At 38.2% G+C, this 27,387-nt stretch overlaps 1 protein-coding gene across 8 annotated transcripts in view; it reads left to right on the top strand.

Moving 5' to 3' along the window:
- Positions 1-27,387, top strand: part of LOC5572167 (filamin-A) — a 391,843-nt gene that overhangs the window by 315,186 nt on the left and 49,270 nt on the right. The window lies entirely within an intron of this gene.

Genomic DNA, 27,387 nt, shown 5'->3' with positions numbered 1-27,387 from the left:
GATAGCCCAAATGTCAGCATCATAAGCTGTTCAAAAAATAAAATGCTCACTGGCACCGAATTACATAATTCCAAATATAATTGCCCATAACATGTCAGCACTTTGCTTACTTAATAACTTTGATGAAGACGTCAAGTTTTAAAATAATCGGGAACTCGAGATTCTGTATTAGAAAAAATTGAATCAGGACTAGAGTTTCCAATCCCGGGAACATTTCCCGGGAAATGAGATTTCCCGGGATTCCCGTTTCCCGGGAAATGATTTTCTGTTTCCCGGGATTCCCGTATTTCCCGGGATTTCCGTATTTACCGGGTATATCTATTTAAAAATAAGGATTGACAATCTATTTTTAATTAAAACCATCGCACAATTTACTTCTCACTCACTAGATTAGTGTTATATTTCAATGTTGATTTTCCGAATAACTTGTGATCCCGCCCTAAAAGCCATTGGTAACCAAGTGTGAAGCTTGTTGTTACCGTGAAAACGAGTGGATCGTTGTTACTCAATAATGCTACGATGAATAGAAGATCCTCATCCATCTCCCAGTGGTGATAAGTACTTTTCATCCTGGTCCATTCATTTGCTTACAAACAAGGAGCTACACACTGGCTTTCAGGGCGAGATCACAAATTATGCGAGATTTTTTGTTATTTTTTTTCTGTAAACAAATAGTTGTTGATAACAGTGCTGTTAAATATCATGAATATCACGTGACTTTAACAATTGATTATTCCGAATATCTCCCTTCCCCGTGAGAAAATAAATCGAGAAATGTTTTTTCCGGTGACCATTTCTAAACTACTTTCGGTTGGCAATATTTGCTGAAGCTATATTCCGTATGGAATTATGCTATAAATATTTGATTTTTTTTCAAAATTTTAGCATTTTACAGCACTGGTTGATAGAATAGTTTTTGACTATATGTTTCTGAAAAAAAGATTATATGCTATACAAAATATAGGATTTTTCAAGGGATCTTTTCCATGAAGTGAGCAGGCTTATAGAGATTTCATGGATATAACAGTCACAATTTTCAACGTAAGATTCTTGTTGTTTTTCTAACCTAGTGCATGAAAGGATTGATTCAATGTTGGTAAATATTATTTGAACTTCATACGATCTGTCAAGAGCAAGCTTCTCATGGACTTTTGCTTGATGTTATAAACTTTCTTGTTTTGAAGTCTAACAAAAATCCCATCAAATTTGGTTTATTTTCACGTTTTTGAGAGTTTCCCGGGATCCCGGGAATTCCCGGGAAATGGTAATTTTATTTCCCGATTCCCGGGAAGTCAAATCCCGGGAAAATTGGAAACTCTAATCAGGACCTCTAGTGTAGCCTGATGTGGAAGAATTTCAAGTATATTTTACCCCTCACACGTTGGCCCGTGATTAACAAATTCATCAAAGTTTTTTTTCTATCTTTATTAACGAGATTTTTAACCCTGGGCTAGTTCATCTCGGGACCAACGGCTTTACTTCCTTTCCGAAGGAAGTCGTCACTAAAATTTTTAGTGACTATCTCGGGGATGGGATTCGATCCCAGGTCCTTGGCGTGAGAGGCGTGTGTTCTAACCAGTACACCAGGTCCGTCCCCCACTTCATCAAAGACATCATCTTTCTAATCTTTTATTTCCCTTATCAGGATGCTGAAATATATGCTTTTGAAAAAATACATAAACCGTGTTGTGTAAGAATTTCTAATCAAACGGCATAGCACATGTTTAGTCCTTGATCTACTAAACAGCTTTGCTAAAGACACCATCATGCTATAATATCGCTATCCTGAGATTGCCGCGATCAAAATACAGCATGCTCACTAGCGCCATCTGGTAGTAGAATTTCAAGTTAGGTGGCCTATCACATGATTTATCACCTACTTAACACTGCCAAGAGATCGTGTAATCAAGGCGACCAGAAACCCGATTCTTAGTGGAAGGTGCACTATACACGATCGAAAAAAAGATGTGCTTAATTTGTAAGACGCTGTTGATATGTGTAATGAACAAATACAATTTACGACACGAATGCACTCTTTGAGTGTAAAGTGTCTTTAATAAACAAAAAAACACTTTTGTTGAAGACGTCAACTTTCTAGATAATCGGGATCCTGAGATATATGTGTTCGAAAAATGTCATGCTCACTAGCGCCATCTGGTGAAAGAATTCCGAATTAACTAAATCATCACATATTAGTCCTTGAACTACTGAACAACTTTGCCGAAAACACCATCTTTCTAAAAAATCGGGATCCTGAGATATTCGTGATTGAAATATTGTATACTCACTAGCGCCATCTGATAGCAGAATTTCTAGTTAGATGGCCTATAATGTGTTAGTGCATGACCTACTAAACAACTTTGTCGAAGACCGCATCTTTCTAGGTAGTCAGGATCCTGAGATATCTGTGTTTGAAAAATTACATGCTCACTAGCGCCAACTGGTGGCAGAATTCCGAAACAAGCGGCCTATCACATGTTAGTCCTTGACCTACTGAACAACTTTGCCGAAGACACCATCGTGCTAAACAATCTAGATCCTGAGATATTTGTGTTCGAGAAGTTGCATTGCAAAATGTCCCCTTCATCGGTTCCCCCGGGGGACAATCCGATGGCCACTGGAAGTTGAGGATGTTTCCAAAGTTTCATTTGTCCACTGACCAATTGGTACCGTTGAACTGAAGAAATTTGCCAAAGACATCAATACTCTATCTTGCCTAGCTTTAGATTGACAAGCAAAATAGCTCCGCGTGTACTCAGTACACGATGCGACCACTCGTGTGACGGGCCCGGTAAAAAAAAAGTTACACGAGCGGTCGCACTGGTGTACTGAGTACACGCGTAAAAACTTAGGTTAAAAACACGATGTTTTCGAATACTTTTCGTTGATTTTTTCGAAAAATTTCTTCTGTACAAGCAAGGAGAAGAGTAGATCTTGGAATAGGACCAAAACCCGGATCAATTTGAAGAGATTTTCAACGTGTTTTTCGGCTTTTCGCAAAGTGCGTGTACTCAGTACACTAGGGCGACCGACGGTGGGTTAAGAAAGAATTATTTTATGTGTCCTGAGCAAATCTCGCTGAGACTATTTACACTTGGTCTTTCAAAATGTTCAAATTTATACTTTTTCGAAAGCTCCTGTCGAGTAAGTAAAACAACTGCGTTCGGTTAGTCAAATTGATGGACCCCTCGATAGTTATAATTAACTATAGTAAGGACCTTGGGTCTTTTTCGACCCATTTCAAAATTCAAATCAATGTAACTTTTGATTGAAATAACCTAGCAATTTGAAACTTTCTGACAATTATTTTTTTGTGGGAAATTTTGTTTTTGTCGAAACAAAAGTTTTGAATGACCTCTAGGGGAGCTTCCATAAAAAAAGTTACAAATTGTGACTTAGGGTCGTTTTCGGCCCGAAAATTCAAACAGCTCGCAAAAATCAGTGTGTTGACCGAATTTAGTTCTGTTGGACTTAAATGAAAGGCACACATGTCTAGTTTCAGAAACCCTCCCGGAGATCCAAATTTGGTCACTGTGGCAACCGAGAACCTTCTTCTTCTTCTTTCTGGCGTTACGTCCTCACTGGGACAGAGCCTGCTTCTCAGCTTAGTGTTCTTATGAGCACTTCCACAGTTATTAACTGAGAGCTTACTGTGCCAATGACCATTTTTGCATGCGTATATCGTGTGGCAGGTACGAAGATACTCTATCAGGGTGTCTACTACCTGGAAAAACCTGGAAAACCTGGAAAACCTGGAATTATCAGCGAATTTTTTTCAACCTGGAAAAACCTGGAATTCTCAGAGAATTTCGGCCATAATCAGGGAACTTTAGTTGAATCAGTGATACGAGGTAGAATATATCCTTTTTGTGACAGAAAATCTTTGCAATCATAAAAATTTTCGGCTGCGCCGCTATCAAGAAGCTACTAGATACACGGTGCTCCCCTGACCGTTATTATCACAAAAAAATCTCCATCAAATCTGTGCTCACCAGTCGTTTTCTATAGCTAAGCTGCATGTCTGGACAAAATTTCAAAAAAATCGTAGGGCCCGTTTTGAAGTTACGCCCTTTTCAGTGTATAGTCCACAAATTCTAAGGAAATCTGAGAAATTTCAACGGATTTTTATTGACCGTGATTGTCAAAAGAAATAAACCATTACACTTTGGTTCAAAGTAGGTGTTTTTAGTTATTTGTTACCTCTGGGCGAAGTTTTGAATGAGAAAATCGTCGAAGTTTTGAGTTACACCCTTTTTGAAGTGTAACTATTAAAATGACCAATTTCAAATAGATTAATTAGGCATACTAATATCGATAAGCATGTTCAAATGTTTTCAATGACACATTGCACTCACTTCTTCTTCTTCTTTCTGGCGATACGTCCTCACTGGGACAGAGCCTGCTTCTCAGCTTAGTGTTCTTATGAGCACTTCCACAGTTATTAACTGAGAGCTTACTATGCCAATGACCATTTTTGCATGCGTATATCGTGTGGCAGGTACGATGATACTCTATGCCCTGGGAAGTCGAGAAAATTTCCAACCCGAAAAGATCCTCGACCGGTGGGATTCGAACCCACGACCCTCAGCTTGGTCTTGCTGAATAGCTGCGCGTTTACCGATACGGCTATCTGGGCCCCCACATGCCGTCGAAATCTTTCACAATAGACTGATTTTGATTTTGATTGATCATGTTTTTAAAAGTGCCGTAAAAATTCAAATTTTTATTATTGCCAAAAATCAACAAATAGAAAAAGCTTCAAGAAAAAATGAAAAAAGCTAGGGATGTTCAAAAATAAAAATTATAAAAATCAAATACCAAAATTTAAAAATTTGCGAATAAAAATAAATAATTGCCCAAAACGTGTTTAGAACGATTTTAGATAACGAAAAATAATACTTAAATCGAAAATAAAAATTTGGGTGTTAGAGGGTTAATGAAGTTCTTCTACAAAGTTTTTTTTTTTCATAGTTTCGATAACGCCGATTTTTTCATTTTTCATATGTATTCTATAAAATTGCTTAGAATTGTTTCTTTCACATTATTCGATGAAATATTTTATGATTTTTTTCCAAGAATTCCTCAAAAAATTTGACCTGGAATTCCTCATTAGGTTCCTCCAGAACTTTCTCTCAGCATTTCTATAAACTATTATTGATGTGGTTCAAACATTTGTCTAATAATTTTTCAAATAATATTTCCAATCTCCATGGATTCTTCAAAACTTCATTCACGGTTTCGTATTAGAAAATCCTAAGAATAATTTCATCAAGAATACAGTAGTATTTTGAGAGATCCTCGTAAGAATTCATCAAGGCATACTTAGAAAACAAACATAAAATTTTTATAGAAATTCCATGCGAATTTTCCTCAAAATTTCTTCCAAACTAATCTGAATCAAACCCTTCACATTTTCCTGTCTGGAAGACAGACTATATTTTTTTAGATTTCTTTGGGAAATAAAAAATAACAGGAATTACTGAATGAATTTTGAATTTTGAAGATGCTCTAAACAAGAATGTTGAAGAAAGTCCTAGGGAAATCAATGGATATATTTCTTGAGAACCTCAGACTTCCTTTGAAAATTTCTCCAACGGTCTTTGGAGGGAGTCCTGATGGAATCTCCGAAGTAGTTTCTATGGTTATTCCCAAAATAGCTCCAGATTGAGTTCTTGTAGGTATCCAAAACTAAATTCTTGGAAAAGCTACTTAGAAATTTCTTGAAAAAGTTCTCTCGTGAGATTGTTGGAGTGAGATATAAAAAAATCCACAGTAAAACAAGTAGGATAACTTGTCGTAACGTCAAAGAACTCCCAAAACATTATTAAATTCATTCTTAGAGGATTGTCCGTTCAAATGAGGAACCAAAATCTCATGACGTGGTTCAAGTTGGGTTTCTTTTCGTATTCTTGGTTCATGACTGTTTTATATTCTTTTTGGTTCATGTCTGTTTTTTCAGGCAAAAGGTATTTAAAATTCTATTTCCAAGCAGACATCATGTATACGCGCTTCACATCAAGAGCTTGAGATCAGCTTGCCATGAGCGCACAAAAATAACCGCGCGCTTGAGCACGTGCTATGGTGAGACACATTTTTTTAGATCTCATGTAGCAATGTACTAGCTCAAACGATCACATCTGCACTGGCTCATGCGCCGTCTCATGAGAAAATCTCAATGTGACAGTGCATTTGAGCCTCGCAGGAGAAGGTTTCAAAAGCAAGGAAAAGGGATTAAACTATGGATCAAACTGCCCGTAGGCAGTTTCAAAGGACTGACGTGATTCAACGCGGTTAAGATTCTAGAATCTGAATTGAAAAACTTGGACTGGCCACCGAAGAAGCATAGGCATAGACCGAATTCGTATGCTTCCGTGGGGTCATTGTACTAGGCAAACATAACTGCATGAAAGTACTCCTAGTAAGCGCATGTGACGAGCCTCACGAGATGTCTCATGAGACTCGCTCACTAGGATATATTTTGTACGTATCTGCATCTCGTGTCTCACATAATCTGTGAGCTGCGATATGGAATATCGCATGGCACACTAGCTCATTCAGGTATACATGAGAAATACGACACTCTGTTTCCAAGACGATCAAACGCTACCAGACCCAATTTCCCAAAAAAAAAAAACAAAACGCCCTCTAGAGAACTTTTGTGGGTGTATCGCTGATGTCCATAATTCAAAATCCAGTTTCAAGGGAAAGATTTTTTCCCTTAAGTTCGGATAGACTATTTTCTTCATCTCTGTTTTTGAGGTATTTTTAGATCATTTGATAAAAATAATTGTTTTTTGTGGAAATAAAAAAAAATTCATCGAATTTTAATTTTGTTTTTCTGATGCTGTTTACACGTTTAGAACAAACCGAAAATAAAAATTTTGTTTATCAAAATGAAAAATACATTTTAAAAATAAATTTTAGTCATGTAAAATGAACTATTCGTTAATCATTTATGCATTTTGGAGAATTTATACAACATGGATTTTTTTACCTGGAAAAACCTGGAAATCTCAGGTAATTTCATTTCTGTAAATGAGTAGACACCTTGTCTATGCCCTGGGTAGTCGAGAAAATTTCCAACCCGAAAAGATCCTCGACCGGTGGGATTCGAACCCACGACCCTCAGCTTGGTCATGCTGAATAGCTGCGCGTTTACCGCTACGGCTATCTGGGCCCCAGGAACCTGCTACATCTGAAAAAAAAGTCTCTTTAGAGACCCTTACTTTGACGACGTGTAGTTTCGTAACTAAACAAGTAATCTGGATCGTCCTCATATTGTTGAATAGGTATTCACGTGGACTGTAAATAGAGATTCTCAAATCACTTAGTTATTCATACCCGGTTCCGGAAACCCGGAACATCCGAAAAGTAAGTTTCCATCTCAGTTCTGTATATGTCATTCACATCGGCACTATTCGGTTGATGGATATTTTGGCATAATTTTATTCCGTAATAAGGGTCCAATTACCGGCGCACATTCCCTGAAAAATTCGGTTCAGTATGGTCCATGCGGAACCGGTTCCTGGAGTCCCGGGGGTGGCTAATCAGGACAATTCGATGAAATTACTCAGATTTATACCCCAAAACCAAATGAATTGTGACGGATTCTTTACGATGCCAAAAGAAAGAATGGATGGTTATTCTGGTCCTTTTGGAGCACCGGAATGGCCACCGGGAAACCCGTAATATGGGGCCACAAAGTTTTAGCATCAAAAGTAGGCATGCGACGGCTCAATCTTCATGATTTTGAATACCTGTGACTCTTCTGGTTCAATTATTGATGAATGACTACTTTGGTTCTTCTGGCCCACTGAAATAACCCACCGGAAATATACGTATTGTGGGACATTTCAGTTTTTGTACCAAAACTAGGCGACGGCTCATTATTCATGATTTTTGATATCTGTGACTTTGCTAGTTCTACTCTGGCTAATTGTGATCGAAAATGAAACCTGAAGTTCGCCACCAAAAACAAAATGGAGATATTGAGGTGTGAAATTTGTGAAAAATAATGGTATCGTTCTGGTGAGCTTCGATCCCACGACCCCCAATACGCATTGCATGCTATTATTCATCACATAATATATGCACGTATATCGCCTACTTTTTTGTACGTAGAAGGCCTTTTCGCGACATTTTAAAAGTAAAATGTTGCACGTACAATGCCTCCAGATGATTTAATTATACGTACATTTTGGTTGTCTGAGAAGAGATAAGAGATTGATTCTTCATAGCATCACAGCAGACATTTCTCTAAAATCTAAAATTTTGAAAGAGGGAAAAATCCCTTTGAGTGATTACCATTGAAAGAGGTATTTGCCCAAATGTTCAGATATTACTCTGGAAATTTTTAAAGAAGTTTATTTAGTGATTATTTCCCAAAGTATTTCTCAACATTTTTTTCGTAGGAATTCCTCCAAGATTACCTAAATAATTCAACCTAGATTTTACAAGAATCACAGAAATTGAATTAGTCCTAAGGTTTTTTAATTATTCATCTGTGTTCCTCCCAAAATTCTTTGATAAAATTTGTCAAGATAGTCCCAGCTCCTCCAAAATTGTATCCCTGGGACAACCTCCAAGATGCCCAAATAAAAGGTTTTTTTTTTAAATTCAAACAATTACTTTTCCAGAAACTTCTGGGGATTTCCTTAAAAAGCGTTCTCCACGATTTCTATACTATCTCAACTAGGGATTTCTCTAAAGCTGCCTGCTACAATTGCTCCAGATTTTCTCTAAGATTTCAACAGAAAGTTCTTCAGTAATTCTTTTAGAATTTCTCAAGTGGGTCTTAACTTTTTTCCAGGAATTCCTCCAGAAATGTACTCAAGGGAATTCCTAGCCAAATTTTCTGAAAAAATAGTCAGTGTGAAATTTCTAAAGAAAATTCTAGAACCCTCTGATAAAACCTGGGTAAGTTTTAAAGTCATCCTCTATGAACAAGGATCTCTAAATGAACTCCTGGATTCTTCTGAGGAAGTTTTAGAGAATTTCTTAGAAAATTTGCAAAGATAATCTAAAAAACAAATAAATTGCATATCGGGATAGTATTCCGCCGGATTTTCTTGAAAAACATTGGTCAGAATTTCTATAGAAATTTGTTGTGAAGTGATCGGAGGAATGATTAGAAAAAGTGCTGTAGCATGGGAGCTTTTTCAGTAAATGTTTGGTAATAGGGTAAATGGTGGCTTTGGCACCCTGAGGGTATTTTCGGCAGCACTCACTTATCGTCCTTGTTAAAATTTATCTACGGAACAAGAGTTACCTTCAATGTACTCAATATATTCCTTGAACTATGAGCTTCCATGTAAACTTCATCTTTCACAAAAATATTATATAGCATGGGCTTTATCATTGAATGAAATAAATGCTTACGAAATTATCGTCATTTGTGAGCTGCCGAATAAAACAACACAAGAACAGCTTAAGAAAAACTCCAATTCTCCGCTCCAATACCAATTTGTCACAAAAGCTACGCTCCGATCATTTATGCACTATTAAACTTTTGATTCATCTATAAAGCACTCGAAAATACTGAATTTTCATGCTTCAAATCACAAATTAAAATTAATGCACTTTGCTTTCCTCGGCAATCACTATTTATTACGGGAATAGGTTGCCAGAAAACCATATTCAATTGCGGTATAATTTTTATTCACATTTTAAATTCATTGAAAAAACCGAACACAACTAATTAATTCATTAGAATTAGGCAACAAAGTAGAGTTGCTCGCTGTCACTTATCAACGCTTAAAATTTGGTGATTTGAACAGGCCGACTGCGATACAATTCGGATCAATCTATATCACATCAACATCATGCTGTCTACTCCATCACAAGTGCATTGATGGCGACAGACTATGAATATCACTGATGGGTTAAGTTTAGCCATAAATTAAGCAGATAAAATGGCAATTTATCAGTATGATATTTTTGACAGTGTTGCAGATAGAATGAATCTACTTGATGGTCACTGAGAAAAAGTAATAGCATGGATAATTACCACGTGATCACTCATTCCGCAGTGATTATGATCTAGAGTGCGATGTCGCATCACTGCGGTTGGTTGTCAAATCAAAGTGATATTGATAGCTAGCAAGTGATAGTGATAGTTTTAGACCATCATCCATCAGCTGATATGATTGATATTAAGCAACTCTGCAACAAAGCATGCATTGGTAATAATTGAGCCTTTCAATACTTTCCTTATCTGAAGATTGTAGCGCATAAACTTCAATATACTAAGAAACATATAAAGTATACGTCTTTCAATAGGTTAACTATTTTGGCAACACTCTTGTTGTTCTACAGGCAATCAGAGGATGATGTATTTGTGTCAAATCATAAGTGAATTGATTTGCAAAGGGACAATTTTGATTTTCTCATACACTGAGAATAATATGGACGTAAAAAAATGTAAAAAAGCCTGTAGAATTTCCAATTTTGCGTTACCTTTTAACGATTTTTTGCGCATAGACACTAGGGTGTGGCTTATTTTTCAAAAGTTCTCAAAACCAAAAATTCGTGTGCTCTTATGAATTCAAATCATATTAGAAGAGAAACCTCAAAGTTTGAACCAAAAATATTAAGATTTACGGGTGGCGTAAGCGTCTTGAAGGTGAATTTTCAAGTTATAAAAATGGCCTTCAGTGTAGTCACCATAACTTCGGTTATTTCTAACCAATTCTGAAACTGTTAGCATTATTTTCAAAATTATTTTATGAAAACTTTGCAGAACATCAAATTTGACTTAAATCGAAACAATTATTGTTAAAAGTAGTTTTCTCAATATTTTTCTTCATTTTACTGAAAAATTCATATTTGTTTGAACATAACTTCATAAATACTCAACCGATTTCAAATATTTGTATGTACATGTTTTTGAAGCAAAACATAGTTGTTTCCATACTGTTCATACAACACATTTTTCTAAAAAATGGTTTTGGCTTAGTTTTGTAACAAAAACTACCCAAAACCATGATTTTTTGAAGAAAAAATCAAATCTCTTTGGATTATTTAAGTTTTGTTTTAATTACGAGTTGAATAGTGCAAAAATATTGTTTCAAAATTATTTAAAAATTGTTTACAAGTCCTTTTCAAAGGTTTAACAAATGAGGAAAACCAGTTTCAGCTTTAAAAATATTGTTTAACTGAGAAAAAACTGGCGTTTTTTGTTAAGAAATCATGTTTTTTGCAGTATTTGTTGAATAGCTTGGTCAAAACATTGTTTTAGTGAAATGTGGCGTATGAAAAGTTTGAATACAATTAACTAAGCTTCTAAAACATGCAAAAAGAACTGAAATCGGTTGAGTATTCATGAAGTTATGGTCAAACAAAGATTTTTTTTAGTAAAATGAGGAATCATTTAGAGTAAACTACTTTTTATTGAAACTATTTTTGATTTTACTCAAATTTGATATTCTACAAAGTTTTCATAAATTTGATTTTGATAAATTTGAAAGTTTCAAAATTGTTTAGAAATTACTGAAGTTATGGTGACTTCACTGAAGGCCATTTTTTATAACTTCAAAATTTACCTTCAAGACTCTAAATCTTAATATTTTTGGCTCAAACTTTGAGGTTTCTCTTCTAATATGATTTGAACTCATAAGAGTACAAGAATTTTTGGTTTTGAGAGCATTTGAAAATAAGCTGCACCTTAATACACAGTAGTGTGAGTAGCGAGAAGGGGCATGCATGTAACCCATTCAAACGCAACTCTGAAATTAAAGTAATCCGATAATCGTGTTCCGTGGATTTTTCTTGCAGAGCACAATATTATGAATCAATTAACCATGACGTCACGCTGCAACTTCTAGGTTGGATTCGCACTTGCTGCAAGTTTATAACCATGACATGGCAAATTTTTACAGCCGAAATGCTAGATTGAACACAAAAAATATTCGATGAAATAAATGAAAACGAAATTAGGCAGCGTCCATTTATGACATAACGCTAAAATGTACAATTTTCGACCATTCCCCCCTCCACAACGGTCTTTGCAAGAAGAAAATAAATTTTGTGTTTGAGCTTACTCCCCCTCCCCCTAGAGCGTTACGTAATTTGTGGACGGCGCCTTAGTCTGCATAAATTTAGGGGCGTGGTGTGTTCAATTTGACTCTCTGCTATTTTATTTATAACTGCAATTCTGTTCTTAGTGTAGTCTGTATTTTTCTGCATTGGCCCTTTCAACGAGTCGAACATAATGAGTGACATTTAATTTCAGGATTTGTCAACAAATACGAATTGTTACCAATACATAAACTAGTTTTTGCGCAGTTTTGGATTGCCGAAGTGAACATTTTTATTGCCGACAATAGTAATTGCATTGCGATAAAAGAACAAGTGCCTCGTGACTTTGGTGAGGAAAAATAGAAGATTAAAAGAATAAAATAGTGTTTTGTGTATAATCTATATAAATAAAAATGGAGTGGTGTTTGTATGTCACGAAATGGCTTGAAAACGGCCTAGCGGATTTTGAAAATTCTTCCATTGTTATGTTCCTTAAGTGTTCCGACGTGTTTATGTATATAGAATGCCCAGGGTTTTGAACGCAAAAGTCGAAAAACGGGAGTGAACGGAACTGTCATTTTGTACGGGACGTTTTATGGCGTTTTTCAACAGCCTACTTGATAGCAAGACGAAGTTTGCTGGGTCCACTAGTAATTAATAAATTAAGAGTGTCCGAGTGTAGTTCAGGTGTCTCCTGCTAATTGTTGTGCTCTATTGTTACGTAAAATTGCCCTCTTAAAAGTTCAGCTGCTTAGGCTGCCGACAATACGTAAGTTCCCCTACTTCAGGAGTAATGAATAAAATGCTGAAAAAAATCCTAGAAAAAAAAGTTTTGTTCGAAGAACCCCACAAGGAATTTTGGATTTATAGGAGAAAACGTGGATGAATTCTTGAAGGAATTCACATGAACAGGCGAAGGAATTCTTGCAGGGTTTCTTGAAAAAAAAAAAACCCGCTTTTTTCAAACACTCTGGAATGAACCTTTGTGGATCTCCTCGGAAAAAAATTCTGTGGAAAACATTGGCAGATCTCCTAGAAAAAGAACTGATGAATTCGGTGGAAAGATTAGTAACAAAAAGATCCTGGTGGCAAAATTTCGAATCTCTTGGCTGGTGGCTGGTGGTCAGGATCCTGAGATATCCGCAAAACAAAATTTCGATGCTCACTAGCGCCACCTAGTGGCAGAATTCCGTAAATTAATGACCACCGTATATTAGCCCTTGAACTGCTGAACATCATGATCCTCTATTTTGAATACTTTTTAAGATATTGATCATTTATAAAAACGGTCGTTAATCTGAATTTCGGTCGTAAGAAAGTGGTCGTGAAACGAACCGTCGGTAAAAAACGGTCGTAAAAAGAGGCGTAAAAGAGTGTATATATGTCGAAAATTTGATGGCATTGAAACATGCCATATATGCGAATAAAGATGCAATATAGTGCTTATTTAATTCATGCACGTATTAGATTTAGAAGCATTAATGATGCAGTAATAGGGTTTTTATGCGGAGAAAATTCTGTTATTAGGCTGTCTGCTTTCTTAGTGCTATTATGACGCCTATATCCATTTCTGGTGCTAATTTGGGGCTTATTATTAGTGATTATGGTTACTTGGGCATGCCTCTGAAATCAACTTTTCGAGAGCAAAACACTTTCGATCACGATTTCAGGGCTCAGAAAGCACTGTGCCGCTGCGGCACCGAAAACTCGTTCGCTTCGCACGCACACGCCCAGCGGAAAATGGTTTTCCGTCAAAATTGTCGTCGTCGTCGTTTTCGGCTTTTGGTCGGGAGGAGACGCATCATCATCGCGCGCCAACTCATTCGAAAGACTGCGATGCCGCATAAATATAGCGTTGCTAAATATTTCCGCTCCCCAGTGCTGGAATGCGCGCGCGAGATGTGGAACGGTGTGTGGTGGACGCAGCCCTATCACTCACTCACTCAAACACGACACAAATTACACTGGCCGACACTGGAACACGAAATGAACAGAAAATCGAAGCAGTCTCTAGCCCAGTCTCTTTGGTTATGATGAGAAAACAAAGAGTGCCTCCAATCGTCAATCGCATTTAGGCAAGAGATCTTGAACTCCATTAGGGGAATCAAGGTTTTCTTTCAAATCGCAAAGAAAGGTAACTGTCGCGTTTTGCCGGAAACTCTTCAAGATCGCGAAATTCTTCTCAAGCACCATGAAGAGAAGAAGCATACATTTTTCACTTATAAGGACAAAACTGAACGTTTGCTCAAAGTCGTCTTGAAAGGTCTCTCGTGTGACTATAAGTCACCTGAAGAGATCAAAAATGGAATAAATGATTTACTTGGATTTTCCTCAGTCCAAGTAATCATTATCAAGAAGAGTACCCAATTTGAGATTCTTCGGAAAGGACTTTCTCAAGAATATTATTTAGTTCACTTTTACAAAAACGATCTAAATAATATGAAAGCTTTAGAAAAAGCAACAGCTTATGTTCGCTGTCCGTGTGACAAGGGAACATTACCAAAAACCGTGGGCTTCGTGGCCGTGCGGTTAGTGTCGTCAGGCAATGAGCGCACCGTGTCATGAGGTGTGGGTTCGATTTCCGCTGCAGCCATTAAAACTTTTCGTCAGGAATGTTTCTCGGTTGTACCATTGGAGCAGCTTGTCCGTTGTCTAGTGCTAAGTTTACAGTCTATGCAGCTAAATGGTTGAAGACGGTGTCCGAGTCTTTTTTTAAATTTCTAGAGCCCCACTCAGAGCCGTCGGTGCCAAAAATAGGGTCATGGTACTAAACATTGTCGCATGGATGCTAGATGTATGATCTGCGGAGATTCTTCTCACGCAAAGGACGTCTGTCCTGTGAAGGAAAATACAAAAAAGTTTATATGAGTAAGTTGTCGGAGCAACCGTAAATCTAACTTTTGGGATTGCCCTTGGCGCAAGCAAATCATTGAGTCTCGAACTAGGTTAACTGTTCTTCAGTTTATTTCTCAATTCAATACCCTGAAAGCCCTACTTAGTTTTCCCTTCCTAGAAACCCTTCTACGATTAATTAGGTCTTAATCGACTCTAGTCAGTTATGTAGCCAATTGGTTACTCATGCTGATTTTGATTCTGATCATGTCTCTATTACATTTCAAATATCCAATGAAGCGATTCTCAATCTTATCAGCTCTACATTCAATTATTTACGAGCCGACTGGAATACATATGAAACATACGTTGATACAGTCGAAGCTCGTTATAGCGACATCACAAGGGACCGTCGGTATACGGAGATGTCGCTATAAAATCGTCGTTATAAAGAGGTTGGATGTCGTTATAGAGCATGGAGGAATAAAACGATCATAATATGTACTAAAAAAGCTAAACAGATGTCGTTATATTGAGTGACTATTGAATATAAAACTAATGTCGCAATAGAGAACGGTCGAAACAGAGAAATGTCGATATTAAAGTTGAAATTAGTATGGGAATTTAAAGGGACCATTAGATTTGTTGCAATAAAAGTTGTCGTTATAACGAGCTTCGGCTGTAGTAATATTGATGTTAACATTTCTTTGCAAACATAACTTGATGCTCTTGAAACTGTAACATATTTTGACGCTTATATTGAGCTGTTCGGTAATCCAATCCGCATGGTTATTAAATTAATTAACTCATTACGCGTGAAGATGGACAAATTATGGGTAATGAGTTAATTAATGTAACATATTTATTTGTTGAATCGGGGCATTGCAATATAAAAACGTGAATATTGACACAAAAATTGCAACGTGTTACGAAAATTCAGAGAACAGATTCGAAACCTATAGAATCAATTGCAATTGATCAAAGTGCGCGCACAAAAGTTTCAATTTTGTCGCCAAGTGCAATATAATCGGATACGATCATGGGAAGTGAAACTCCGCTAGCCAATCTCGTTGGATCGTTTATAGGACAAACAATTCGTTTCCGGAGCACGTGTTCCAATTTTCCAACGCTGGCAGCCGGTGGAAGCGGATTTCGGTGATTTGAGATCATTATCGTCTGTTACATTCCGAATATTAGACATTCGATAGACGATTCTCCTTCAAACTCATGGAATCGCTTTAGCTTATTCCATCCTCTAGACAGGTTCTTGGATGACGAAACGGCAGAATTAATCAAATTTTCGAAAATTTTTTCGATTGTTTACATCGCATCCCAAATTCGACTCTTCGGCTCAATGACAGCCGTCGTCTATTTTTACAACGATCGTCGTCTTCGTCGTGTTGGCGTGCGCATCGAGCGGATGAAATCATCTCATCTTGATCATCATCATCAGATTCCATAACTATAACTATACCGTCTGGTCACAAAATCGATTCGGAACTTCTTGCAAGCGGTTGTTTTTTTTTTTCTTCATAGTCACTCCATTTTTGGACAGAAGGACAAATGAAAGCATTTCTTTTTGACAATTTGTTTCAGAATACATGTTTTAACAATCTTTCTCATGATTACGATAATCTGCATGATAAACTTCAACAATCAGTCGTGATTAGTTAGGGAGAATTACCCCAAGCCACTCAAGAAGAGCTATGAATGGAAAGAATCGGTAGTATTTGGCGCAGGTATCGTAGAATTCGTTCTCATTTCGATTTCGAAGAATAATCAAAGCAAACGAAGAAAACTCGCGTTCAGTATCATAAGGGCGTAACTGCAATGATCGAGTTCTCTTCATCGATTTTCTCTTTAGCCAATTACTTAGCTGGGCGACTGTTTTCGACTGCTATTTTTGATTCAGTCGAAAGAACTCATTGTCTTTCATCTTGTTGCATCGTAAAATGTTACCAAAATCGATTGAGCTTCGTGTACTAATCAAAAGAGAGAATCGATGAAGAGAAATCGATCACTGCAGATACGCCTGTATGATACTCAACGCGAGAAAACATCCCATCTCTATCGGTCCATGATCGACAATGTTTCGCAAGTTGTTACAAGCTTGATAAACAACAGCAGCCCCAAAGAGAGAATGATGTTAAAACCTATTTCTATAGTCGAGTCTAGTACACGACACTGAAGACGGCCTTACAGTTGAGGTCGACATACGCGTATCTGTCAAACGATACAAACTCTAGTGGAATTAAATGGTATAGTACTAAATGGGTTCATTTCGGTTTTTCTCTCGCTTATTTACCATTGGGGGTAAGACTTTTATTTCACTGACATGATAATCAATCCCCGAACATTCGATAACAATAGTGCCCCTGGTTTAGAGGGTTTTTATCATGCACTGTTATCCCCCTGATTCAATCAGAGCTGTACCAGAAGATGATAAACAAGCTCTCATGGTGTGTTGCTGAACATGATAATTACAGAGAGCGATATGTGATAGATACTCTCAATTTTCTCAAGATTCAATCGCTGATTCGGCATAGTCCCCAACGGTGGAGCTAGCCTACACTCAGAAACGCGGGAAGTCACAAAATGACTAAGTTTTAGTAATTTATGACTATTTTCTATCTATCTCTTTTTTACCCTGCAGGGAATTTTATTCCTATTTGTCAATTCACCCTGGTTGACGCATCGCTAAGCCTGAACCCAGTCGAAATGACAGTTAGTGTGAAAATTCACAGCAGAATCAAAGAGAGGCAGATAGAAAATAGTCATTAATGCATAAACTTTAGAAATTTTGTGACTTTTTTTATTTCTCAGTGTACTTCAGCGGAACTCCGTTGAAGCCCCGTTGAAGGAATATCTCCTAAAACCGAAAACATAACGTTTTTTATAATTTCGTTAATGGCCGATATAATACCGGAGTCATTCCAGCGATTCAGAGTGGAGGAAAACTTCCAGTTCACTGGCGCCCGACGACTCAAGCCGTTAATGTGCTCAGTAATACTTGTAATACTTGTAGGGCCCAGATAGCCGTAGCGGTAAACGCGCAGCTATTCAGCATGACCATGCTGAGGGTCGTGGGTTCGAATCCCACTGGTCGAGCATCTTTTCGTAAAGGAAATTTTCTCGATTCCCAGGGCATAGGGTATCTTCGTACCTGCCACACGATATACACATGCAAAAATGGTCAATCGGCAAAGAAAGCTCTCAGTTAATAACTGTGGAAGTGCTCATAAGAACACTAATCTGAGAAGCAGGCTTTGTCCCAGTTGGGACGTAACGCCAGAAAGAAGAAGAAGAAGAAGAATACTTGTAGTTACCTATGATGCATCTATCCGACTCTGACCAAAAATGTCCCGGCAATAGGGCGATATTCAAAACTGAAAAGGCTATTTTCAGTAGTAGTAAAAACGAAATCCTGAAGCAAAGAAAGCACCATGCAAGATGAACTAAAGGCAAAAAGTTATCTATTCACATTATGCTTGATTTCTAATCACTACATTTTCGATCCAGTTTCCTAATTACTAGTAATTTACGTTTTTCATTATTATCCATACGTTTTGACAGCTCTCGACTACCATTCTTCCATGCGCTTGTGTTGGAAGTTTGAGAAATTAGAGAATCCAGCGTAGCGCGATCAGTGAGTGGAATACAAACATCAGTGTCGCTGCTTGGCGGCCAGTGAGAGAAACTGAATGCTCGAAAGGTTGTTGTCTGTATTTTTTGCCGCTGGTGCCAACTGTTAGCGATTATGAACGAAATAAAGAGTCGTTACCCTATTGAAAATTTTCCGTACTGATGCTATTCAGGGGAGACGCTTAGGTTGGTCCTGCGTTTTCGGCGGAGAACGACTTCCGCTTAACTGTCGCCTCGAAGGAAGTTCTTCCAGAACCGGTAACTTATAACTAGGTCGATCAGATGATCAATGTCGATTCAATGTAACGCTCGTTCTACACGGCCTACTTCGATTGCACCCAGACACCCTCTGGTTATCCCGCCATTTTCGTTGGAACGGCTACATGATCTGCGTTATCGCTTCTTTCACTGCGTGCCACGATTTGTCGAGCTCTGCGTTGCTACTTCCTATCGTTTCGCTCAGTACTGTTGCGAATATAAGGTAGTTGAATAAATACTGTATATTACGAGGTCTCTTAGCTGTTCGGAGAATCTGGACAGCGTGGGGACTGTGCGTGCCCAAATGCATAGAGATACTTCTTGATGCATCCTGACCAGTTTGTCGTCATTCCGCGTAGTCACGATTCCGCTACAACATGGCTGTTGAAGTTGAGCTCATCGACGATCGTCACTCCCAAGAGCTTCAGTGTCTGTTTCGATGAAATCGCATGCCCTCCGCCGTTGATTCCCAGTTGCTGATCAACAACACCTCTGCATTTTTGGTGGATTATCTGCAGATCAACTCCGCTAATCCAGCTGTCAAACCATCAATCTTCACCTTCCCAACCAACCTAAGTTTCAAGACTCCATCATACAACTCTTTTTAAAGAGTTGGACCGAGAGCAGAGCTTTGAGGAACGCTAGCTGCTTTAGAAGTATCTCTTCAGAACGTAACACATATAGATGAGGATTTGCTTTCTATGCAACTCAGTGTTGATCATTTCAGCACCCATCTCCTACAAGCTTGTCGTTAGACACTGTCTTGCATATTCATATGTCGATTCTTCATGTTAACTATATTGTGTAAATGGTCACACTTCGCAAGGACTCTCTACGATTGTCTTTGGTTTGCACAAGCACATCGCAGTTCAACATTACGACACCATACGCTTTATCCCAAGGATTTCCGCATCTCGGATAAAGCCTTATCTCCCATTTGAATGTGCGCCTTACGCTTCCTTCTATCCCTCTCTGTTACAGTCTCTGAGTCCGCCTTCTGTCTCGTGCTGAGCATTAATAACATTGAAGCTTCCGTCGACGTGATGTCGGACTGTTTTCAAAAACGGTCGAGATAAAAGCTAAGCCGGCAGAGCAATGACAGTTAGTTTGCTTGAAAATTCGCTTTGGAGTCCTACCAGCGAACTCCAAATAGATGCTGCAAAGTCAATATCTCATGTTGAGGCCACAAACACTACACTTCCCATCGTAGAACACTTCTCAATACTTACCAGCATGTTTCACAGAATGTGCTACCAACAAACATAACCTCACTAAGTTTGACAATACTCAGGTCATTTTGACATGTACAATTGGAAAGATAGGGATAGCTTTGCTTCTTGTCTTTATCTTGCCTGTGAATGATCTGTCAAAATGACTCGATTCGTGGTATCATTACATACAATTACAATAAGTATAGTGGTTATCATGTCCAATGGTATGGGTGCCCTAGTGTAGATGTAGTTGTGTATCTTAGAGGAAACAATATGCACTCTGTCTCGAAAAACACCCAGAATCCGGGTATATTTTTTTTAAATTGGGTAATATTTCCATATGCATGAGTCTGGAAAGCGTGTGCAAGTTTCTGTGAGGAAAACAAAAACAAACTGTGTATGACGAGCGTATGCTAGTCTACGTGTATTCAAATGGCACTAAGCTCTATTAAGGAACCTAAAAGTAAAGGGCGAACACGAAATTATTGCGACACCGAAAATGTCATGCCAATTTTCTTATACTGCTTCGCGTTAGAAAATGGGTTAACCAAAGTGCGAAGTTTGATTTTTGACCAACTTCGCCGCGTCGCAACTCGATTCTCAATAGTGCGCATGATGCACACGGTGGAGGACATAGATGCGCACTATGGCAAAGTGACTCGCGACACGGCGAAGTTGGTCAAAAATTGAACTTCGCACGTTGGTTCATCCATTTTTAGTCGCGAAGCAGTATATAATGTTGAGAATCAAACCAAAATTTTAGGGTAGTTTTATACATACATTTACTTCAAAAATCAAAAGAAAAGTTAATCGATGGAGCCTTGAGTGTAAAATTGAAAGCATTTTCGCTTGATGCCCTCCTTCAAAGTCTTTTCAGTGTCATCCGGTACCAGTCCCTTAGTTTTTTTTTTTTTTTCATTTTCTTAACATTTCCTTCTCGTCTTTGGCTGTCTTCTTGCTCTTCCGAAGTTACCGCATCATTATTGCCCAGTACTGCTCCACCGGGCGCAGCTCTGGCAGTTTGTCCTTCGGAACAAAATGGACAGAATTGGCTTCATAGCACTCCAGGACACTTTTAGAATAATGGCATGATGCCAAATCTGGCCAAAATAGCGAAGCTTCGTCGTGCTGCTGCAAGAACGGCAAAAGGCGCTTCTCAAGGCACTCAGATTTGTAGATCTCGCCATTTACTGAGGCTCACTCCTCAGTCCGCAAGAGCAGATGGCCTGCCAATGAGATATTTGGAGCTGAACTTCGACATTTTCTTTTTCTTAAATTTGTCGTCCACATTTAACTTGCTCCTGCCGGTGAAAAACTCCAACCCGGAATTTGCTTAAAATCTGGAATCTAATCTAAAAATGGCTTTTACATACGTTTCGTCGTCCATCACACAGCAGCCATATTTTGTCAGCATCTTCTCGTAGAGCTTCCGTGCCCGAATTTTAGCCGTCGATTGTTGCCGCTCATCGCGGTTTGGGAAGTTCTGTACCTTGTATGTATGTAGTCCAGCTCTCTTCTTTGCATTCTGGGCGTAGCTCTGCGACATACCGATCTTTTTAGCCAAATCACGGCTTGAGGCGTTGGGATTTGCTTTAATTATCCGCTTCACCTCTGCCTCCGTCTTTTTGTTCTCCGGTCCCGGTTTTCTTCCAGCTCCTTTGCCGTGGTCCAACGTCAACCGCTCCTGGAACCACTTCAACACTCTGGAGACAGTTGAATGGTGAATGTTCAACATTTTTCCCAACTGCCGGTGCGACAGGTCAGGAAATTCCAGGTGTTTGGAAAGAGTTTGCTCACTCGACTCGCGTTGGTTCACCTCCATTTTCGTTGAATCGAAAAACACGACTTGGAGTTTGACAGCTTGTAAACAATACACATCAATGAGAAAGTGTGCAAAATTTGGTTGATTTTTATCCTATGGTAGAAAAGTTATGCCCTGTTGAATGTGTCGCAATTATTTCGTGTTCACCCTTCAAATACGAAATACACACGTAACACATGCTACACGAGCTTATTTGCTTTATACAGACCTTCGATTATCACAGAAAAGAAACAACTTCACTTCGTTTTATTATTTGACCCGTTTTTCCGATCACATGCTCCACAGTCCACCGGAGTGGGTAGAAAAATCGATGGAAAAGTCGAAACAAAACGATCAACAAACTTCTTCATCCGATGGCCTTGGGGGCAGCAATCGGGTGCTAAAATAAATAAATTATGTTTATGATACAGGATCGCAGTCGAGTCGAATATTGCATCCACGTGCTTCGTTTAATGAGCCAAGAAGCCACTGGAAAAAATAAATTTCATCAACGTGAAAAAATGCAAACGGATCCGAGGAAATGCGTGTTCTTTTGCGTGAAACGAAAACGAGCTGCGATTTGTCGTTTTTGTTTGTTCAAAGTTTTATGACATCCGTCGTGATTAAATGCGGATCGAAATTTGAAAATTTGGTTTTGTTTTGATTGTCGGCAACTTTTATTTTTTAAGACAATCATAATGAGGGAAAACCGGATGTGTTATGCAAATTGCTGAACTAACAGCAACGGGGAACGGAAATAGATTTGCCTAGGATGATTAATGATATGAAGAATGTCTAATATTCAAATTCTGGAAGTCATTTCGATTATCATTTACTTATGAAGGTTTTACTATATAAGAAATAAAAAAAAACTGCTACGAAAGATAAATGAACCTCTTTTACAGCAGATGTTACCGTTGTTTATCTACTACGATGTCCCTCATGATTGATTGCGACAATAATTCGAACCAATGTTGGATCCAGACTAACTTGTAAGATGTAGAGTGTGACTAATCATGTCGGCTTTAAATCTAGCTACCATTAACTTTCGTACCACATGTTAACATCTATCACATTTTAGTATGTACATATGCTCGCCAGCAGAGACTTTGCTGAACAGGTGTGGGATTTTTAAGGCATTTAAGCCATTCTTGGATAAAATGAGAACCTACACTTGAGGTCGGGTTGCACTTTCACGAGGATCAAATCTATTACAAAAAACATTCCAAGCTTATGGAGGAAGCATTCTAAGCTTCTGTATGAAGCTATTTTACCATCTGTCGGAAGCTTTCCCAGCTTCTGGAGGAAGCTTTCTCAACTTCTGGTGGCAAGCTTTCTCAGTTTTAAATGGAGATTTGGAAACTTCTGAAGAAAACTTTCCTTCTGGTGGAAAGCTTTCTCAGTTTTTAATGGAGATTTCACTGTTTCTGGAAGAAGCTTTCCCAGCTTCTAAAGGAAGCTTCCCAGCTTCTGGATGAAGCTTTCCCAGCTTCTTGGGAGTACCTTTCTCAGCTTCAGGAGGAAGTTTACCCAGCTTCTGATGGCAAGCTTTCTAAGTTTTTGAATGAAGATTTCGAAATGTTTGAAGAAAACTAATCCAGATCCTGGAGAAAGATTCCCCAGCTTCTGGAAGAAGCTTTCCCAGCTTCTGAAAGAAGCTTTCCTAGCTTCTTGGGAGTATCTTTCTCAGCTTCTGAAGGAAGCTTTCCCAGCTTCTCGGCAAGCTTTCTCAGTTTTTAAATGAAGACTTGGAAGCTTCTGAAGAAAACTTATCCCAGCTTCTGGAGAAAGCGTTCCCAGCATCTAGAGTAAGCTTTCTCAGCTTCTGGAGAAAGCTTTGCCAGCTTCTGGATAGAAGCTTTTCAAGATTTTGAAGACAAATTTTCCCAGCTACTGGACAGATGCTTTTCCATCTTTTAGGGAGGCGCTTCGCCAGCTTCAGGGGAGAAGCTTTCCCAGTTTCAGCGTTTCTGTCTATGATTCTTTCTTGAGCGTTTGTCCATTATTCTTTCTTGAATATTTTGATATTCCTTTCAATTGAAGTTAAACATTTCAGGCTCCATTCAACTTCAGGAACTAAAGAAAAACAATTTAAAGATATAAATATGATGTTAAAAGACATAGTGGATGTGGCTGTAGTTCTACTAACATAGGATCACAAGGTTTTCTTTCCTAAAAATTGCAAAACTAAGAGTTTCATTCATTTCGTGGTATACTGGACTTTCAAATGACATTTACAAATTATTATTATCATTATATCAAAACCAGTCGATTTACTGTGTACTCTTATTTGTGATTCTGCATTCCCAATTAATTTTGACCTGTCTCTTCAACTTAATGACATTCATTTATTAAGTGCAGTGCTCTATTTGTCTGCTATTGCATAAATATGTATAGTGTATGACACGCACGATAATAAATAATGCCCTAAAAGTATAGACTTTTCATACACAACTTATAATGAATATACAATTTAGCATCCATTCAATCAATTTAGGGTGACCACTTGTTAAAAATTACTAATTAAATATCGTCAATGAAAATCTTGCTGGATAATAGACCATTTTTATCAAACCTCACGTCCTTTTTTTCAGAAGACGGTTATTTTAAAGTACTTTTGAAGCATTAAGATTTTATTCATATGCAGTTCTAATTTTCTAACATTTTTTTAAAACAGTGAATTCATCACATTATGAGCTACACATCGTAGTACGACACAGTAGTTTCAACCCTATAGGTAATATCAAATCAAATGAATACTTTTTACTGAATAAAAACATATTTCTCCATAAGGATAATAATGTTTACATTTTTTCAAAATGAAAAGAATATAAAGTTTATATAAATATACAATTGTTATTAAATTCATCTGCAAGTTCGATCATCAAAGTAATCAGATCACTATCTATAGATTTTTTTTTCATGTGCTTGTAATAAAAGGACAGTCAGCTAAAAATAACTCCATGCCAAAGGTAGTAAAATCAAGAATTTGAAGCACAGAAAACACTATAAACACACTATGCTCCATCACTCCTCTATACTTAAGAAATAAAACCATTACTATTCTGATTAGTTATCCTATTTTCAAGAAATTTGTGACAATTCGCGTCAATTGTAGAACTGAGCGTAGAACGTTCAATCATTGGAATGCTAATTTCGATATCGCCGTTGGACTGTTAGTAGTACGAGCTAAATATTAGAGAAGTTATTTTCTGTACTATTTTGTTGTTGTACTGTTGGTATTTCGGAATGATTTAAACAGTCAATACCGTATGTAAAATTCATTGTGACTAATATTGTTCCAGGAACAATTTTATGAGTTACTTTTTTTTATAAAATTAGATCAAAGTAGCTCTGACTAACCCAGTACGTAGCAACTATAAACACTGTGATCTTTACACATGCTGTCAAACAAAAAGTATCTAGCAAGATTTGATAACACACAAATAACAAGTTTTAACGACACACAATCCACACAAATAACTCGTTGTCAATTGGCTCCTCATACAACGTCACGATGTTTCTTTTTAGTTACATTTGAATCGTATTTCTGTATTGCGTACTGTCACGATTTTCTCTTCATATTGTATTGACATTATCTTACCAGAATCCTTACGCTTCTGTCCAACCAATCAAAACTGTAGATTCACTTGGTTCGATCTGTTGAACCATTTAAACCGGGATATAAAACTTAAACTCGATCATAGCTTGATCTTTTTCTCCATAAAACCGTCCTCTTGATTGTTCCTTAAATTAGGATACATCTTCCCGTAGTACTGTATACACTTTTACCATCGTTTTCTGCACTTTTCATCAACAATTTCCGCATGAAGATAAACCGAGGAACACTTTTTTTAATCTTCGTCGCCAATGTAGCAGAGTATAGAAACCAACAGTTTATTACGCAGTACTAATTACCAATTCTTTATTCTTCACCAATCCTCCTGTCACATCTCTCGGGCATGGCCTACTCTATCTCATGACACAACACTATACTACAGTCTGATGGCTACCACTTCTGCTTCATAAGCAGAAGGTCATGGGTTCAATCCCAGGCCCGTCCCTTTTCTCGTTCTTTGTAGTTGTATATCTCTCACTTGCTTTTGTCTTCCATTCTAAATCTATCGCACTCAAACTATTCGTTCATAGCAAACGCTAGAACCAGAGACGGACAAAAAACCGTTTCCCCAACGCTTCCATTCTTCCACGCGCATGCCTTTGCTTACGCCTGATACATAGGCAGTCTGCTAACCACAAAAGCAAACCTCTCTGCCCCATGCCTTTCCCCCAATCCATACACTCCCGCATGAACTGGCGTAGATGCAGTCGGACTCCACGGTTTACAGTGAACTAGTTAAGAGCAACATAATTTCCTCCCCCTTCCCCACATTGATCTGCATTCTGACGTGGCAGGCGCCATTATAGCCTAAAAATAGAAGATCACCAGCACTTATACACTGAGGGTGTCTGTCAGTCCCAAGCAGTCATTCGGTTGGTTCCTTGTGTAAGTGCAGCTGATCTGGCGATACTGTAGTAGCATCCACGGGCGGCCAATCAAGCTCATGCTCAAGCTAAACATTCCCAGCTTCTGGAGAAGTTTTCCCAGGTTTTTTTTCAGGTTCTGGCGAGAAACATTCCCAGATTCTGGAGGAAGTTTTAGGCAGAAGCTGTCCCAGCCTTTGCTCAAGATGCTTTCTCAGCTTCTGGAGGCAGTTTTTGAGAAGAACTCTTTGCGTATTCTGGAAGAAGCTTTCCCAGTTTTTGAAGTAAGCTTTCCCAGTTTCTGATGAGAAGCTTTGCCAGCTTTTGGGAAAAAGTTTTCCCATACAAGTTTTCCCAGTTCCTAGAGAGAAGTGTTTCCAGCTTTCGAAAGAAGTTTCTAGGGAGAATCTTTTCCAGTTTTTGGCGTGAAATATTTACAGTTTGTGGCGAGAAACTTTTCCAGTTACTGGAGAGCAGATTTTCTAGCCTCTGAAAGAAGCTTTCTCAGCTTCTTTTTTTCTTGAGAGAAGTATTCCAGTTAATGGCGGGGGAAACATTACTAGCTTTTAAGGAAAAGCTTTTCCAATTTCTCACAAGAGGTTTTCTTAGTTTCTGGCGAGAAGCTTTCCCAGCTTCTGGAGAGAAATTTCCCTGCTTATGGGGACCAGCTTTCCTAGCATATAGAAAAAGCTTTCACAGCTTCTGGAGGGAGCTTCCCACTTTTTGAAGAAAGCTCTCCCAGCTTCTAAAGTAACGCTTTCCCAGCTTCTGAGGAAAGCTTTCCCAGCCTGTACAGACAGCTTTCTCAACCTCTGAAGAAAGTTCTTCCAGCTCCTGAAGAAAGCTTACCTAACTTTTGGACAGAAGCTTTACCAGCTCCTAAAGGAAACCATTCCCGTCCTGAAGAAAAATAAGCTATTTCAGCTTCTGAAAGAAGCTTTCTCAGCTTCTTTTTTTCTTGAGAGAAGTATTCCAGTTAATGGCGGGGGAAACATTACTAGCTTTTGAGGAAAAGCTTTTCCAATTTCTCAGAAGAGGTTTTCTTAGTTTCTGGCGAGAAGCTTTCCCAGCTTCTGGAGAAAGCTTTACCAGCTTTTCAGCTTCTGGAGAAAGCTTTACCAGCTTTTTCAGCTTCTAGATAATAGT

This window comes from Aedes aegypti, chromosome 1 (assembly GCF_002204515.2).
Source record: "Aedes aegypti strain LVP_AGWG chromosome 1, AaegL5.0 Primary Assembly, whole genome shotgun sequence".
NCBI lineage: Eukaryota > Metazoa > Arthropoda > Insecta > Diptera > Culicidae > Aedes > Aedes aegypti.
This window is presented reverse-complemented; position numbering and strand designations above follow the sequence as displayed.